The 19,585-nt window shown below is 37.4% G+C and overlaps 1 protein-coding gene and 1 pseudogene across 5 annotated transcripts in view; both read right to left on the bottom strand.

Annotated features, from left to right (window-relative positions):
• CDKL5 (cyclin dependent kinase like 5) overlaps window positions 1–19,585 on the bottom strand; it is a 182,082-nt gene that overhangs the window by 91,749 nt on the left and 70,748 nt on the right. The window lies entirely within an intron of this gene.
• On the bottom strand, window positions 40–5,800 carry LOC112582353 (annotated as a pseudogene).

Below are 19,585 nucleotides of genomic sequence, written 5' to 3'. Positions count from 1 at the left end.
GATGGGCAGGGTGGCCTGGCATACTGTGGTTCATGGGGTCGCAAAGAGTCGGACATGACTGAGTGACTGAACTGAACTGAATATAGAGATGTCAAACAAGCACATGAAAAGATGTTCAACATGATTAGCCATTACAGAAATGCAAAATTAAACTACAATAATGTCACCTATATACCTATTAGAATGGCTAAATTAAAAATAGTAATAATACCAAAGGTTGGTGAGCACATGGAGAATGAGATCAGTCACACATTGCTGATGGGACGAGAAACACTCTGGAAAAAAGAGTACACCAGTAGTTTCTCACAAAACTATACACCCATTTAGCATATAACTCAGCAATTATACTTTTCAACATTTATTCCAGGGAAATGAAAGCTCATGTTCACAAAAAAACCTGTACATGACTCTTCATAGCAGTTTTATTTGTAATAGCCAAAAACTAGAAAAAACCTGAAGGTCCTTCAATAGGTTAATAAACCATGATACCTCCACTCTATGGAATACTACTCAGCAATAATAAAGAACAAATTATTGGTTCACACAAAAAATCTGGATGGTTCTCAAGGGAGTCATGCTGAGTGAAAAAGGCCAATCTCAAAAGGTTATATACTATATCATTCCATTTAAATAGCATTCTTGAAATGACAAAATTATAGAGATGAACATATTAGTGGTTGCCAGGGGATAGGTAGAGGATATCTACCTATAGGATATCCCCTTCCAGGGGAAAGGAGGGATATAGCTATGTCGGGATGTAGCTGTGTCTATGAAAGATTGCATAAGGAATCCTGGTTAAAAAAAAAAAAACTGTCTTCTATCTTGACTGTGGTGGCCACACGAGTCTACATAAGTGATAGAACTACACGTACAGTACACACAAGCACACACACCACATACACACTAGTGCAAGTAAAATTGGTGAAATCTTAATACAATCCATGGATTATATCAATGTCAGTTTTCTGGTTATGATGTTCTGCTATACTTATGTAAGATACTATTGGGAGAAATTAGTTGAAGGATATATGGAATCTATTTTATTTCTTATAATTGTATGTGAATCTATAATTATCTCAAGAGAAAAAATTAAAGAAAATCAAGTCAGCAATATATGAAAATGAATGTGAAACAGGAAGTGAGGGTGGCAATGTCCAATCTGTTTCCAAGGTTTCATAAGTTTTACAGTCTCCCACAGAAGCACACACCCCATTAGAACATAATAGTGATTCTTCCTCAAGAAAGGTTTTGTGAGAAGTCTGAAAGACTCTTGACTGAACCAAGCGAATGGGTTTTCCAAATGAGACCATCAGAGTAAGACACAGTCAGATGGATTGGCAAGTTTAATGTTGTCCCCATCTCTGCCTTCCCCTGGTGCCCTGTCAGGTAGGAGGAAGCTTCTGATGAAAAGTAGATCAGTTAAAAGAAAAACAAAGAAGCTAAAATTTTTGCACATCTGAAAGTAGTAAGTTTATGTATGATGCTGCTACACATAATTAAAAAAAAAACAAATACTAAAACCTTCTCTAACACCGTCTCCACAATTCCATTTCAAAAAATCTGTTCTAGCGTATTCTGCTTAGATGAAGATGTACCAAGGAAGAATTCAAAAAGATTAGGGCAGCCAGAAGCTCTCAAAGAAAGCAGTCATGCAGATTGCTCCCTTAACACTTTATTGAACAAAGAACACTCTGTAGAACATATGATGGGCTAGGTCTACACTGCATGCAGTAAAGCTGAACATGACAATAGTTCAATGTGAAGTGTTAAACAAAATTAGGGTTTTGCATTGTACAAAACTTCTTATGTAGCTGTCATGCAAGAATAATGCATTAAATTCAGCATTTTCACCAATCATCCATCAGTTCAGTTCAGTTGCTCAGTCGTGTCCGACTTTTTGTGACTCATGGACTGCAGCATTTCAGTGGTATGTATTTCAAACAAATTAGTTACACTGAAAATACTCAAACATCTTTCAACTTATCTTGGATGCCAAATAAAATCTTAGTACAAATATCAAAAATGCTGGTCAGCCCAAAAGACTGCCAAACTCAAAAGAATATAAGTTCCAAAATACTGTTTATTAAGTTGGATGAAGGCAAGAACTATCAGTTATTGCAAAATTCATGTAAGAACACTTAATAGTCCAGCTATAAGCATTTCTTTTAAGTTTCTCACATTAATGAGTGCTGTTTATAGTATTAAAATTCTATCACTCAAGCATCAACGATTACATTTCAGAAAAAGGAAATCATTTGTGCCATCTTTCTACAAAAGAGAAAACATTATAATAAACAGAACTAGTATCTATAATAGGATACACTGTGGGTTGGGGGGTAAAAGAAAAATAGTGCTTTACTTTTATGGTAGAAATTATGTAATGTAAATATCATTTTGACCCTTAACAAAAAAATCCATGAGAAAAGCTCAAATTTGAACCCTGTGTGCGTTATTTTAAAATCTATGTTCATGAGTTTATACTGCATCTGTTTATACCAATACATGGCAAATATCTATCAGTTTCACATACACTGAACCATTCTAGGGGAATATGGGGAGAAAAAGGCCTTACTTATGCATCACCTAGTACAACTTTTACTTATGAAAATGCAAGTTCTTTGAGTCAATGACTTTAAATACCAACATGTACCTCTGTTAATTCCCTTCTCTCCATCCTCCTATCCCCAGCATCTCGAAAGAACTAGTCTAATGCCTTTGTATCTGCTAAGATTTGTCAATGAGGTCGTTGAGTACCACCTCCACTGAAACAAAAGTACACTGTCTATTGCACCTTCCTTTTCTTTAACAAGTGAGCAGAACTGTAATGCTTCCAACCACCTGTCTAGATCTCTAGGTAATTTATATTGCTGCTGGCGTGTCTGCTAGCTCTGCAGAATGGCTGCTTGTCTACAATGGCCAGTGGCCAGTAGCTAGATATTTTTTGGAGTTATGCTTGTTATCAGGGAAATCAGAAGTTTATGTATGTTAGAGACAGTCCCATTCAAACTTGCTATGCGCTGTAATTAGCAAGGTTTTGCTCACTTCCTTGTCTGCTGTAACTGTGGCAGAAAGAACTGTTTTTGTCTCTGGGAACCAGTTCGTGCCTGTGAGGAAACATGGTGGAAAGAGGAATAGTTGATGAGGAGTCACTGGAGGGGCTTGGCAGACCAGATGAAAGTCTCACTCTCTGGATCCTTCAAATGGTTTTTAATGCTCTTGAGTAAGACAGAGAAAAGATCAATGATATTCAAGGCAAGAGACATGAAGGAAATCAGCAGCATGAAGTAGATGAAGATGTTTTTCTCTGTGGGGTGAGAGAGGAAGCAATCCACCTGATGCAGCAGGGGTCTCGTTTGCAAGTGTAAACCACATCCAGGCTAAATCCCTAGATGTACCACTGGATTAGCAGGAAAAGCACCTCAAAGACAGACTTGAAGATGCAGATGGTATAGGTTTACAGCAAGCCTCCACTCCCACCATTTTCACCTTGCCGTGTTCTTCAAGGCCATACTTGAACTTCCTGATTTCAATTTCCTCTTAGGGCATCTCTACAACGGCACCATTGGTTTGGGCAACTTTGAGTTCCTCCTCTTTCTTATTCAACTTGTCCTCCTTTTGCATCACACAGGACACATGGACTAGGTACAAGAGTGTGGGGACAGATGCAAATATAATCTGCGAGACTCAGAAGTGCATGTGAGAGATTGAGAAGGACTTATCATAGCAGACGTTTTCACAACCAGGTTGCCCAACATTACAACTAAAGGCAAACTACTCATCATGTCAGGCTGACTCAACTGCTGTTCCCAGTAGCAGGATTCTGAAAACGCAAAGGACTGAGAGCCATACCATCCCTCTAGCTGTGAACCCTGTCAAGGAGTTGGACTAAAGCACTCTGGTAACTCATGCTGCCTGTTCGCTGTTCTTTCCCTTAAAAGCGAAGTAGGTATGCCAAGACTGCACTCCTTAGAGGATGAAGTAAAATGAAAAAGCACTCAGAACTGTCTAAAGCTTACAAGTCTGCTACTCTTTGGTACCTTCCTCATTCTTTCCCCTAACGAAAGGCAATTGCTGATACCTGATAAAAACTAATGTGGATTCATTTTCCATACATGGTGAGTAAATATTCTTAAATAAGAATGTACATATATCAATAATGTGACAAGTTACATAAACAGGGGAACAAAATAGACACATTTAAATATCTCCAATTCCAGAATAAGGTAATCTTCAAAGATTAAAACTCAAGCACAAAAACTGAATTAAAAATTTACATGTATATATTGGCTGATTCATTTTCAGATGTATCGGGCCATCGTCTCCAGATAATGATATTCATCCCAGCATTATTTATGGGTGCCTAGTAGGTGTCACAGATGATAATGGGTACTGGTTCCTACTATGAGTCCTTCAGAGCTCACAATCAACTAGGGAGAACAGATCAGCAAAAGCACAGTATTTTATTGATTATCACAATTAATTGACTGTAAGATAAATCATTATTTTATTTACCATTCAGAAAGCAATCAGGGCATCCAAGGTAAGATGTGCCCTAATTTCAGAATTGGGGGGGGTAAATGTATACTTAGAATCAATGAAAAAGGTTTGGTAAATGAATATACTAGTGCAAATTTAAGTAAGTGTCAAGAGGAAACAAACAGGCACTGACAGAGATTAGCAGAACAAAATCCACATCAGAATGTATAGAGTCAGCCAAGCAAAGACTGGAAAAACTGCTGCGTGTGAAGAAGCAGCATGAGCAAAAATTTGAAGAGGGAAGGACTCACTGTACTCAAGGAGCTCAAAGGCAGGCAGTATGGTTACCAGGTAGTAGACAGAGGTGGCAGAATATGACAAAGGAGGCTACCTCAGGCATCAGCAGAGAATCCCAGAGGCAAAAAGTGAAATCACACTGTGAGGCCATCAGAGACAGTAGTAATGGCAGTTGGGGGAGCTCTAGGGGACGGGGGGAGAGTTGAGGGAGGAAACAGGATGCGACTGAGGGATATACAAATCAGTACAGAGACAAGGGTTCTGGGTAATGGATGACCAGTGAATTTTGGTGGTGTCAAAAGATGTCAGGAATCATGGGTCTGATCCTGAGAGCCTCTGGAGAGGGGAAGGCAATCTGTACCAGTGCTGTGGTCCTGAATGCTGTGGTACATAAAGGGGCATTTTACAAGGATAGCTGCCATTCCAGTCAGCAGAGAGTAGACCAGCAAGATCAGAACCAAAAAGGGGAGCTGCTACTCTCTCCTCATCTGGGCTGAAGTCAGGTCTCCGCCAACAGGGGCCTCAATTTAAATACTTATCTGCTGAATGTGGACCATTATCTTCCTTTGAATTGTTAGCACATGGAAGCTTTTTTGTAAAGACTACAATACTGACACTGTGTTCATTCTTCTTGGTTTCTTCTAAGATAGTGTTTTAATATATCAAGAGCTTTTAAAAAAATTTCAGGAGCAGCAATTCTGATACCATCCAACAAAGTGCTGTGAGTAGGTGGAACCTGCATGGGACACAACATACACCTGCCGAGCCACTACTGAAGACCTTCTATTCTTTCTCCACTTCCTCCTGACAGTCCTCTTTCTTTATAAGTAATGTCTCTGAGGAAAAAGCCTAGGGAGAAGTTTCTTCCTCTAATACAGAGCATGCCATACAGACAGATCTTACCTTAAAATGAAGGACCACAGCTAACTGATTATCACATAGGAAATATAACTATTTTCAACCAAATTATTTCAATATAGCACTGCCTCATCATTTTAAAAACAAACTTTATTTTGGGGCTCCAAAATCACTGCAGATGGTGACTGCAGCCATGAAATTAAAAGACGCTTGCTCCTTGGAAGGACAGTTATGACCAACCTAGACAGCATATTAAAAAGCATAGACATTACTTTGCCAACAAAGGTCCATCTAGTCAAGGCTATGGTTTTTCCAGTAGTCGTGTATGGATGTGAGAGTTGACTACAAAGAAAGCTGAGTGCTGAAGAATTGATGCTTTTGAACTATAATGTTGGAGAAGACTCTTGAGAGTCCCTTGGACTACAAGGAGATCCAACCAGTCAATCCTTAAGCAAATCAGTCCTGAATATTCAGTGGAAGGACTGATGTTGAAGCTGAAATTCCAATACTTTGGCCACCTGATGCGAAGAGCTGACTCATTTGAAAAGACATTGATGCTGGGAAAGACTGAAGGCTGGAGAAGAAGGGCATGACGGAGGATGAGATGGTTGGATGGCATTACCTACTCAATGGACATGAGTTTGAGCAAGCTCTGGGAGTTGGTGATGGACAGGGAGGCCTGGCGTGCTGCAGCCCATGGGGGTCACAAAAAGTCGGACATGACTGAGTGACTGAACTGAACTTATTTAGTATATTAACATAACTATATTTTAATTCTCCCTCTTTAAAAAATCAAATAATTAAAAAATTATTCCCAAAGGTAAATGTTCATTTCAAACAATCAGGAAAATTAAGAGGAAAATATTTCTTAAAGTAAACATAATATGAATCTGCCAATTAATGAGCAATCTTAAATACCATGCAGTTTACTTGTTTCTTGGTTTAACAGCTGTTCCTCACAGTAGATTCAGTGAGAAAAATAAAACTTAAAATGAAACCTAAGAAGGGGTGCAAGGTTAATGCATTTTACAATGTCAACCACTCAAAGTTGGTTACAACTGTTCTCCAAGGATAAGAACTGAAGCCTCCCAAAATGTAATTTTTTAGCAAGTAATCAAATTATAAGATTTAAAAGCACACCCAGTGCTTTCTCAGTTGCTTAAATAATACATTTTAGCCAAACTGTCCTCTATCAGGCAGACTCTGGAAGTAATCCTATTAAGCTAAAATTACCAAGATGTATACATAATTAATACATTCTTCAAGGTTAATTGAAAATAGACCATTCACAGCATAAAAGTTGGTCATTTATTCTCATTAGTTTTTCAAATTTAACCAATACTTAGTCCCAAAGATTTCAAAATGCTTTTAAAAACTGAGTTACTTCTTCAAAAACAAGTGGGGTAAAGAAACAACAAATGAAGGTTAAAGAAAATAATCCCTGAAACTACTTTAGCATGGTTTATAGAAGGTATCTGATAAAACAAAAAACAGTGCTGGGGTGGGAGCGGGTGCAAAAAATAAAAAATTCTAGTTAATTTAGGATGAAGTTATTGGGAATTTTCTAGAATGACATGAAGTTCTTAATTTTTACAAATCTTTGGCTCTGAAAAAGTTCTTACTAAGCACTTTTAAAATACACAGATCGGAGATTTAAAGGGATGAAAATAACTGAGAATGAGTCATCTAGCTAAGCAAATGGCTCATACGGAAGTTAAAAGCCTCTTGTTGAACATTATTTTAAAACTGGACAACGTGTTTCCAATTTGAAATTACAAATATAAAACTTTAGGTTTTAGCTCCAATACATAAAGTGCTTGGGTACTGTCAGTCCTATCCTTACGACAAGAAAAAATCCAAATAAACTGCCAATCAACAGCTTTTATTAGACTTATCAGAGAATTGAGGACACATGGCAAACTGAACTACTGAAATCTGGAGAGACAGGCAAATGCAGAGAATCACATCCAAGATCAGTTTACCTGGAACAGAAGGTGTTGGAGTAATACACTAGTAAGAAAATTTAAACCGTAATTTTGAAAAAAGATTATGCATGAGAACTCTTGGAGGCCCAATCTTAGGAAAGCCTCTATATTCTAATGGCTTTACCTCCAGGAACCTTATCAAGTTCTGAGTGTAAAGATCCAACAACAATCTCCTCCCCTTTTGGGTAAGAGGAAGAGAGAAGTAACCATTTTGAAATGCACCCATGGGAAAGGTAACAGTTTTGAAATAAGCCTAGAAGGTTCTCCTTAACAAAGGCCAATATTCCAAGGGAAAATTTACCCAAGCCTTTTATACTGTCCTGGGAGAGGGGGAATTAGCCAAATACAGACTCCTCTAGCCTCAGTTCAATTCAGTCACTCAGTCATGTCCCACTGTTTGTGACCCCATGGACTGCAGCATGCCCGGCCTCCCCGTACATCATCAACTCCTGGAGTTCACCCAAACTCATGTCCATTGAGTTGGTGATGCCATCCAACCATCTCATCCTCGGTCATCCCCTTGTCCTCCTGCCCTCAATCTTTCCCAGCATAAGGGTCTTTTCAAATGAGTCAGCTCTCCACATTAGGTGGCCAAAGTACTGGAGTTTCACCTTCAACATCAGTCCTTCCAATGAACACCCAGGACTGATCTCCTTTAGGATGGACTGGTTGGATTTCCTTGCAGTCCAAGGGACCCTCAAGAGTCTTTTCCAACACCATAGTTTAAAAGCATCAATTCTTCAGTGCTCAGCTTTCTTTATAGCCCAACTCTCACATCCATACATGACCACAGGAAAAACCATAGCCTTGACTAGATGGACCTTTGTTGGCAAAGTAACGTCTCTGCTTTTTAATATGCTGCCTAGGTTGGTCATAACTTTCCTTCCAAGGAGTAAGTGTCTTTTAATTTCATGGCTGCAATCACCATCTGCAGTGATTTTGGAGCCCAGAAAAATAAAGTCAGCACTGTTTCCACTGTTTACCCAACTATTTGCCATGAAGTGATGGGACCAGATGCCATGATCTTCGTTTTCTGAATGTTGAGCTTTAAGCCAACTTTTTCACTCTCCACTTTCACTTTCATCAAGAGGCTCTTTAGTTCTTCTTCACTTTCTGCCATAAGGGTGGTGTCATCTGCATACCTCTAGCCTTGTTTCACCTAAAAGGAAGAAGGTTGCAGTCCAGGGCTCAGGCCCACCAAAAGACTAACATTTGGTTCTAACATCATAAAACACTTCCCCTTCCCCACATTCTACCACCATGTCACCAAAGAGCCACAATAACAACAGATTACAACAGAAAGAGTTGCAAGAAACAGATTCTATTTAAAAAGGACTTCTTAGAGAAACCCTGAGATAATGGGGGAGAAATATTTTAAAAATAAAGAAACTAGAGGACTGAAAGGGAAAGGGAAAGGGAAGCTGCTCAGTCGTGTCTGACTCTTTGCAACCCCATGGACTGCAGCCTAACAGGCTCCTCTGTCCATGGGATTCTCCAGGCAAGAGTACTGGAGTGGGGTGCCATCGCCTTCTCTGAGAGGAAACTGAAGCCTCTGGCATATACACGTTTAACATTAAACACAGTCTAACTTCTACCCAAATTAACATGAAACCTTACATTACGGGTGTATTTACCTCTGTTTCTATTATCCAATATGTCCTACCTGGCTTTTAAAAAACAGTAAAAAGTATGCTAGAAGGCAAGGGAAAACACTGAGGAGATTAAGCATCAGAACAAGACTTAGACTAGTCACAGATTTGGGGAATAATTTCAGATAACAACTATCATTACTATCAAAGCACTCGAATGGAAAAGGGAGACAACATGCAAGAACAGATGACTAATGTAAGAATATACAACTTTAAGGAAAAATTAAAAGGAAATGCTAACAATCAAAAACACCATAACAAAAATGAATAATACTTTTAATGGACTCATCAGTAGACTGGACATGGCCAAGGAAGCAATCAGTGAGTTTAAAGATATGTCAGAGAAATTTCCCAAACTAAAATGCAAACAGAAAAAGGAGAAAAGAATATCCAAGAACTATGTGACAATTACAAAAGGTGTCACTGAAATACCAGAAGAAGGAGACAAAAGAGAAGAACTATTTGAAGGAATAACTGCTGAGAATCTTCCAAAATCAATGTCTTCCAAATCAAAGACACCAAATGATACATCCAAGAAGCTCAGAGCACACCAAGTAAGATAAATACCTGAAAACTCTACACCTAAACATACTGTATTCAAACTACAGAAAATCAAATGCAAAGAGAAAATTATGAAAGAAGTCAGAGGGGGCAAAAATACCTTACTTATAGAAAACAATAAGTACATTTGACTTCTTCTCAGAAGCCAGAAAATGAAATAGTTAGTGGTGAAAGAAAAAAAATAAACGAATCTAGAAAGCATTCAGTGATATTATCCTTCAAAAGTGAAGGAGAAATACTTTCTCAGATAAACAAAAACTGAGGGAATTTGTCACTAGTGGACCTGCCTAGTAGAGACTGTTTTTAAAAGTTCTTTAGAGAAAGAAAACGACATAGATCAGAAAGTCAGATCCACACAAAGAAGGAAAGAAATCATTGAAGAAGGCATAAATGAAGTTTAAAAAAATCTATTTTTCTTATTCTTAATAGATACTTGTTCTAAATAACAATGTGTGCGCGAGCTCAGTCGTGTTCGACTCTTTTCAACCCCATGGACAGTAGTCCACCAGGCTCCTCTGTCCGTGGGATTCTCCAGGCAAGAATACTGGAGTGGGCAGCCATTTCCTACTCCTCTAATAATAGTAATAGTGTATTTGCTGATTATAGCAAATGGATATGTAAAATGAAAGGTACCTCTACTATCTGAAAAGCAGATAACAGTTATCTGACAGTAGACTTAGACAAGTTGTAAATATACACTGTTAACTCTAGAGCAACAACTAAAAACCCTTTTAAAAAGAAATATACTGGATATGCTGAGAGGAGATAAAATAGAATCATACAAAATGGTCAATTGAAATCAGGGAAGGCAGAAAAAGGGGACCAATTATTGATTTTAGAAAAAGGAGTATAACAAATAGAAAAGTAATAAACATGGTTCATATTAATCCAAGTATATATATATATAAAATACTCACTTTAAATGTGAATGGCCAAAATACACCAATTAAAAGAGACTGTCAGAATAGATTTTTAAAACTCACATTAAATATAAAGATACATCTAGGTTAAAAGCAAAAGAATGAAGAAAGATATACCCTGTTATTGTAATATTAATCAAAAGAAAGCTGAAGTGGCTATATTAGTTTTAGACAAAGACTTTAGAACAAGAAAAATTAACAGGATAAAGAGGGGCATTAGAAAATGATATACTCTCTAAGGCGGCACAACAATCCTTAATATGTATGCATCAAACAAGCATCAAAATATATGAGGCAAAAGACAGAACTGCAAAGAGAAATAAACAAATCCACTATTATAGTTGGATACTTCAACACCCCCATTAGGTAACTGACAGATCCAGCAGGCCAAAAAAAAGAAAAAAACGAATAAAGATAGGTGAATTGAATAGTACCATCAATCAACCAGATCTACCTGCTATTGATGTAACACTTTATCCAACAACAGCAGAATACATATTATTCTCAAGTCACATGGAATATTCATCAATATAGACCAAATTCTGCACCACAAAACACAACTTAACAAAATTCAAAGAATAAAAATCACACAGAGTATATTCTCACAGCACAATGGAAATAAACTAGAAATCAGTAACAAAAAGCTGGAAAATCTCAAAATATTTAACTATTAAACAATACACTTCTAAATATACATAGGTCAAAGAAGAAATCTAAAGAGGATTTTAAAAATATTTTTAACTAAATGAAAATGAAAATCAAAATCTATATAATGCAGCAAAAGCAGGCCTTAGAGAAAAGTTTATAGTATTGTATACATATATTCTAAAAGAAAACAGGCTTAAAATTGATAACCTACACTTCTACCTTAGGAAATAAGGCAAAGAAGGACAACTTAAGACTAAAGCAAATGGATAAGAGAGTAGAACAGTAAAAATTATAGCAGTAATCAAAATTGAAAACAGGAACTCAACAGTGAAAAACGAGTGGAGACAATAGACGGTTCTTTAAAAAAACTGATAAAATTGATAAACCTTTGACAAGATAACCAAGAAAAGAGAGAGAGAAGACACAAATTATTAATAACAGAAATGAAAGAAGAGCCATCATTACAAATCACATGGACATTAAAAGGATAATAAAGGAATATTATAAACAAATCTACGCCTACATACTTGATAACTTAGATAAGTGAACTAATTCCTTGAAAAAAACAATCAACATTTATACAAGGAAAATTAATAGATGATGTGAATAGGCCTATATCTATGAAAGGAAGAAATTCTCTACAATCTCTTCCAGAAATAAAAGTAGAAAAATTACTTCAATGAGAACTCTATGAGGCCACATTAGGGTATTACCAATCCTGAAACCAGGTAAAGACATTAAAAGGCAAATTATATGAAGTAGTGGCTTCCCTTGTGGCTCATCTGGTAAAGAATCTGCCTGCAGTGTGGGAGACCTGGGTTCGATCCCTGGGTTGGGAAGACGCCCTGGAGAAGGGAACAGCTACCCATCCAGTATTCTGGCCTGGAAAATTCCATGGACTGTATAGTCCATGGGGTCGCAAAGAGTCGGACAGGACTGAGCAACTTTCACTTTCACCCACATGGACTAGACACAGAAATCTGCAACCAATAGTATCAAATCAAATTCAGCAATGTACAAAAAGAAATACACATCTCAACCAAGTGGGATTTATCTCAGATGTGCAAGGCTGGTTCAACATCCTAAAATTAATTCATAATCAACAGATGAAAGTAAAACCACATGATTATATCAAGTGATGTAGAAAAGCATTTGACAAAACCCATTCATGATAAATACTCTTAGCAATCTTAGAGAGAACTTCCTCAACTTGATAAATGACATTTAAAACAAACCTACAAGCTAAAAACATCATATTTAATGGTGAGAAACTGCATGCCTTCCCACTAAGCTCAGAAAAAGACAAGAATGTCTCTTCTCATCATTTGTATTAAACACTGTACTGGAATTCATAACTAATACAAAACAAGTAAAGGAAAAAACAGGTATACAGATTGGGAAAGAAGAAATAAAACTATTTTGTTTGCAGATGACATGACTGATTATGAAGAAAATCCCAAAGAATCTACCCGCCCCCTCAAAAGAAAACCCGCTGAAACTAATAAGCAATTCTAGCAAGTTCATATGATACAAAGCTAATATACAAAGTCAACTGCTTTCCTATATACTAGCAATGAACTGCGGAGAAGGCAATGGCACCCCACTCCAGCACTCTTGCCTGGAAAATCCCATGGACGGAGGAGCCTGGAAGGCTGCAGTCCATGGGTCACTCAGGGTTGGACTTGCGACTTCACTTTCACTTTCATGCATTGGAGAAGGAAATGGCAACCCACTCCAGTGCTCTTGCCTGGAGAATCCCAGGGACGGCGGAGCCTGGTGGGCTGCCGTCTATGGGGTCACACAGAGTTGGACACGACTGAAGTGACTTAGCAGCAGCAGCAGCAATGAACTGGAATTTAAAAAGTAAAAACAGGACGTCCTTGTGGTACAGTGGATAGGATGTGCCGGCTAATGCAGGGGACACAAGTTTGATCCCTGGCCCAGGAAGATTCCACATGCCATGGGCAACTAAAGCCCATGAACCACACCAACAGAGTACACATTCTAGGGTCTGCAAGCCACAATTAATGAGCTTTCAAGCCTAGAGCCTGTGCTCCCAACAAGAGAAGCCACTGCAACGAGAAGCCTGTGCACCATAACAAAGGGTAGCCCCTGCTTATCACAACTAGAGAAAGCTTGAATGCAGCAAAAACCTAGCACAGCCAAAAATAAATAATGTTTTTTAAAAAATTAAAAACAATACCATCTATATCATCACCAAAAGAAAAAAATACTTAGCAATAAATCTAACAAAACAATTATAAGATATGCATGTAAAAAACTAAATAATTGTTGAAAAATTAAAATGAGAAAAATGCAGAGATATTCTGTACTCATTGATTAGAAGACACAATATTGTTAAGATGTCAATTCTCAACTCAGTCTACAGATTTAATGTGACCCCAATCCAAGCAAGCTATTTTGTGGATACCAACAAACTGATTTAAAAGATAATACAGAAAGGAAAAAGACCTGGCATAGCCAATACAATATTGAAAAAGAACAACAAAATTGAAAGACTGACACTACCTGACTTGAAGACTTACTGTAAAGCTGCAGTAAATCAAGAGAGTATAATATTGGTGAAGAACAGACATAAAGATAGATCAATGAAACAAAACACAGATCCCAAAAACAGACTCAACTCAAACACAGGTGATCTTTGATAAATAAGCAGTGACAATCCAATGGAGACAGAAGTCCTTTCAACAAATGGTTGAAATAACCTAATCAAAAATGGGCCAAGGACTTGACATTTCTCCAAAGACTTACAAAGAGCCAAGAGCACATGAAAAGATGTCCAACATCACTAATCATTCAGTTCAGTTCAGTCGCTCAGTCGTGTCCGACTCTTTGCGACCCCATGAATCCTAGCACGCCAGGCCTCCCCGTCCATCACCAACTCCTGGAGTTCACTCAGACTCACGTCCATCGAGTCAGTGATGCCATCCAGCCATTTCATCCTCTGTCGTCCCCTTCTCCTCCTGCCCCCAATCCCTCCCAGCATCAGAGTCTTTTCCAATGAGTCAACTCTTCACATGAGGTGGCCAAAGTACTGGAGTTTCAGCTTTAGCATCATTCCTTCCAAAGAACACCCAGGGCTGATCTCCTTCAGAATGGACTGGTTGGATCTCCTTGCAGTCCAAGGGACTCTCAAGAGTCTTCTCCAACACCACAGTTCAAAAGCATCAATTCTTCGGCACTCAGCTTTCTTCACAGTCCAACTCTCACATCCATACATGACCACTGGAAAAACCATAGCCTTGACTAGACGGACTTTTGTTGGCAAAGTAATGTCTCTGCTTTTCAATATGCTATCTAGGTTGGTCATAACTTTCTTCCAAGGAGGAAGCGTCTTTTAATTTCATGGCTGCAGTCACCACCTGCAGTGATTTTGGAGCCCAGAAAAATAAAGTCTGACACTGTTTTCCCATCTATTTCCCATGAAGTGATGGGACCAGATGCCATGATCTTAGTTTTCTGAATGTTGAGTTTTAAGCCAACTTTTTCACTCTCCTCTTTCACTTTCATCAAGAGGCTTTTTAGTTCCTCTTCACTTTGTGCCATAAGGGTGGTGTCATCTGCATATCTGAGGTTATTGATATTTCTCCTGGCAATCTTGATTCCAGCTTGTGCTTCTTCCAGCCCAGCGTTTCTCATGATGTAGTCTGCATAGAAGTTAAATAAGCAGGGTGACAATATACAGCCTTGACGTACTGCTTTTCCCATTTGGAACCAGTCTGTTGTTCCATATCCAGTTCTAACTGTTGCTTCCTGACCTGCATACAAATTTCTCAAGAGGCAGGTCAAAACCATAATATGACACTGCTATAGACTAGGATGACTGCAGTAAAAATAATAATAATAGTAAGGAAACACATATTGGTGAAGATGTGGAAAAACTGGAATCTTTGTACAGTGCTGGCAGAAATGTAAAGTGGTACAGCCACTGTAGAAAAGTTATGTGATTCCTCAAAAACGTTAAATACAGAATTCTCATATTACCTAGCATTTTCACTTCTTGGTATATAACCCAAAAGAACTGAAAATCGTGACTCAAACAAAACTCAATCACAAAAGTTCACAGCAACACTATTCACAATAATCAAAAGGTGAAAACAACCTAAACATTCTTCTACAGATAAATGGATAAACAAAATGTGGTATGGCCACACAACGGAATATTACTCAGTCATAAAAAAAGGAATGAAGTAATGATACAGGCTACATGGATGAATCTCAAAAACATTACACTAAGTGAAAGAAGTCAAATTCAAATGGCCACAAATTGTATGTGATTCCCTTTATATGAAATATCCAGAATAGGTAAATCTATAGAGACAGAAAGCAGATTTGTGTTTGCCAGAGACAGAGAAAGTGAGAAACAGTGAGTACTTAATGGGTATAGGGTTTTTCTAGGGGGTGATAAAGTGTTTTGAAACTTGATAGAGGTAGTGATTGTACGATATTGTGAATGTACTGAATGGTACTGAGCTGTACCCTTTAAAATGGTTTTATATTATGTGAATTTTACTTCCATTTTTTTTAAAAGGTCACAACACTGTAACTCAACTGCATGTCAATTAAAAATATAAGGGCCTATGTGGTTTACTTCCTGGCTCAAGCACCTACTAACTTGTATGGCTTTTAGGAAATTAACCTATTTGAGCATCAGTTTCCTCCATTTTAAAGGAAGGTAATTCTTTCTAACTTTTATAGCTGTTATGAGGATCTAAAGAGTAATGAAAATAAAACACCAAGCCCGGCACAATGCCTGGAAGTTAAGAGATACTTGAAACAGAGATTATTACTATTGCTTCTTCTCATTTATGGTCACTTGAATTATACAATATTAGGAAGTTATCTCAAGTTTCTTTGCCTCTAAAGAATTTTCCTCTTCATATTTGTGAGAATGTCCTTCTCATGAACTCAAGTTACCTTTCATAGTCTCGGTGAAGATTGTTTTCTTCTTTGTATTCACCTCTGAATGAAAAGAGAGCTATTCAGGCCAGTGATGAAACACAGTCAGAGTGAATAGACTGCATGTGTCTCTGTATGTCCAGTTCCTAGAAAGTCCAATTCTCCATTCTGATACTTGATCGTTAAAGAGGGAACCAATATAAAACTTCCTACTTAAACAGCCAAAAGATTTACTCAAGCTCAGCTCAAGGGAAAAATAATTTTCAGTGGAAGTTCCACACTTTATTAACTCTATTTCTCAGACTCCAAGAGCACCAAGGGCAAAGAGACAAACAGAAACTGAGATTGCTGGCCCACTGAGGCCACTGTTCTGCTTCCACTGTATTCTCCTAGTTAGGGCTTGCTTAGCATGAGAGTCAGCAAACTTCTGTTCAGGAAGGGTCACAAAATAAATACACTATTTTAGACTTTGTATGTCATACAGTCTCTGTTGAAATTACTCTGTCATTTTAGTGCAAAAGCATCCATAGAAAAAACATAAGTGAATGAGCATGGCTAGGTTCCATAAAATAAGTGGCAGGCCAGATTTGGCCCACAGGCACTCAACAGATTTTTCCTAAAAAGATATTCGGTTGAATTTTACTTTACAATATCATGCCTTGAACACAGTGCTTTAAGTAGAAGAAGTAGAAAGCTTTTTTTTTTTTAATTAAAATACTTTAACATAGGGAACAAACCTTTTTTTTTAACCTTTAAATTAAGAAATAGTAAAGCTCAAAACCACTGTAGAATATGAACTATAGCTTCTAATATTCAGGGGTGGATTATTTTTATATAAAAATAGATCCCCATGCACTACTTTCAAGTTACTGATTCCAACAACTCATCAAGAGTTATGATGAACTATTTAAAAGTATCCACTATATAGGCATTTGTTGATCAGCCAATGTCTATATATTTTGGGCTTGTGTAGAAAAATGACTGACACTCATTTTTTGGTCCCTGAAGCTTTAAAGTTACATTAAAGAACCAGTTAAATCTCTTAAGCATAGACATTTATCAAAGACTAATGAAATTACTCATCTTAAGAAGGTATAGAAAGAATGCTCTCTTACAGAAGGGAATAATTATGTTTTTATGACTGGCAGAAGGGGGAACTTTAAAGTCCACCTTGTGCTCCAGCCAACTCATCCCCTAGACTAGGAGGCTGTGGATGGGAGGAGGGATGAGCATTTAGGAACTGAGTCACTATAAGAAGGATGAATGAGGTAAAGTCTTCTGTGTAGACAATGCATGCAGAGCTAGTAGTGGGGCTAGTTCCAATATGACCATTCTCTTACCTCATTTACTAAGAGCAAACAAAAAACAAAATCCAGATTAGGATGAAAAGGATAAATGCAGCCAGGAAACCTACAAAAGCCTCAGATTCTTTTGTTTCCCTAAAGTCAGACTCATCTGGAAATTGACACGAGTCATTATTTGTTTTACTAAAAATAAGACGACAGAAACATGGATAATTTTTCCTTTATCAACAGACTAGCAGAACTGAAAATGCAAAATATTATAGTACAAAGAAGTACAATTTTGATGACACTTTTGTCCTGTTCCAGAGACTGTTCTACAATTAACTGGATCAGCAACAAAAACCCGGTCAAGAAAGGAAACCACACAGAAGCATCTGTTCTACATGAGTGCCTCTGTAAGAAGAGGCAGATGTTTTCCCCCATCACTGATTCCTGCTATCTTTGTTCCTGACCTGAAGTCCAGTTTAACGCTGACATCTCATTAATCTTCATAACCTGCAGTAAATTCACATCATTTCAGAGTGCAATTATTTTTAAAAATTATGACAAAATAATCAATTAATACTGAAATATTTCCAGCTGCTTATAATCCTTATGAAAAACCCCAAGTCTCTCTATAATCTTCTTCAAATGCTAGAAATTTTGCACACAAAAGCAAGAACCCACATGTTACTTTTATTGAAGTAAGGAGGAATAAAATGACAAAGTAATTAACATAATTAATCCCATATATTCTGTTTCTCATGGTTGACTAAAAATTAAAGAAAAACATTTGCTTTATTTAACGTGGGGAAAAAACCTGAAAAAAGTTTATTTTGTTCCAGTAGAGAATAACTATGGTTTTAGATGGCAACTATAAATAATTTGTTAAATTGATAATGGTTCATTGACTTTTCCTTAAGCATCTTCTTAAAACAGTTTGATTTTTTTAAAAAGTAATCAGCTTTTTGGTAGAAAAACAAAATTAATGTGAAAAAGAAAAAATGGAATCACTGATTCAAAAATACATATTGCTTGCTAAAAATCAAGGCTTATAACAAAAGGTAAATTTATGACTATTAAGCAATAACAAATATCCAAAGAATACCTTTCAGTAGGGGAAATATAGATATTCCTAACTAGAAAATATTTAATCAAATCTATTCTTCCTACTACTTTCAATCTCAGTTTCTAAACTCTCACAAGAGAAGAATGAAGCAATCCAGATTTTGTCTATCTACTCCCTCCTTAACCTCTTGCTATTTGGCATTAATGTATCATTTGACTTAGAGAAGTCATTAATAAATGGCATTGTTAAATGAAATGGATTTTCTCAGCCCTCAATCCTTATCATCATGGATCTTTTTATCATCATGGATCTTTTTATGAGATTTTTATACTATTAGTGAATGCCACTTTAAAAAATCTTTTTTCCTTGCTTGCAAGAGGTCTGCTCCTTCTCCTTTCAGTAAGATCATTTAAACACATCTTTCACTCTGCTCTGCTCTCCCTCTTGGAAGGTTCATATCATTTCAGTTTCATCCCAGGCACATGGAAGCCATTTCTGGAGTCAGATCAAGCCCTAGTTTTGCCACTTATTAGCTGCATAATCTTAGCTCTATTACACAGCCTCTCTCTGACTCAGTTTTCTCCTTTATAAAGTAGGGATGGAGAGTCGGGGTTGTGGGGATTAAATGTAAACCATCAAATAGATTGTCTGCCTACCACATACGGTAGATGCTCAATATGTGGTATTTACTAATATTAGGTTTGGTACTCTGCTGACATTTTATTCTTTATTATGAAAGCCAAACTCATCTTTCCCTTCAAACTTATACACCCTTTCTAAGTTTTCCAGTCAGATAAAACGATACCAATGCTTTTCCAGTTCACCACCAATCCTTGGGATCACCTTTAATCCCTCCACAAGGACCCGCTACTCTGCAAAAGCTCTTTTCAGTGTCTTTCCTTTTTGGTTCCCTGGTGGC

Source organism: Bubalus bubalis, chromosome X (genome assembly GCF_019923935.1).
Source record: "Bubalus bubalis isolate 160015118507 breed Murrah chromosome X, NDDB_SH_1, whole genome shotgun sequence".
Taxonomy (NCBI): domain Eukaryota; kingdom Metazoa; phylum Chordata; class Mammalia; order Artiodactyla; family Bovidae; genus Bubalus; species Bubalus bubalis.
The sequence above is the reverse complement of the archived record's forward strand: the minus strand, read 5'-3'. Positions and strand labels throughout refer to the sequence as shown.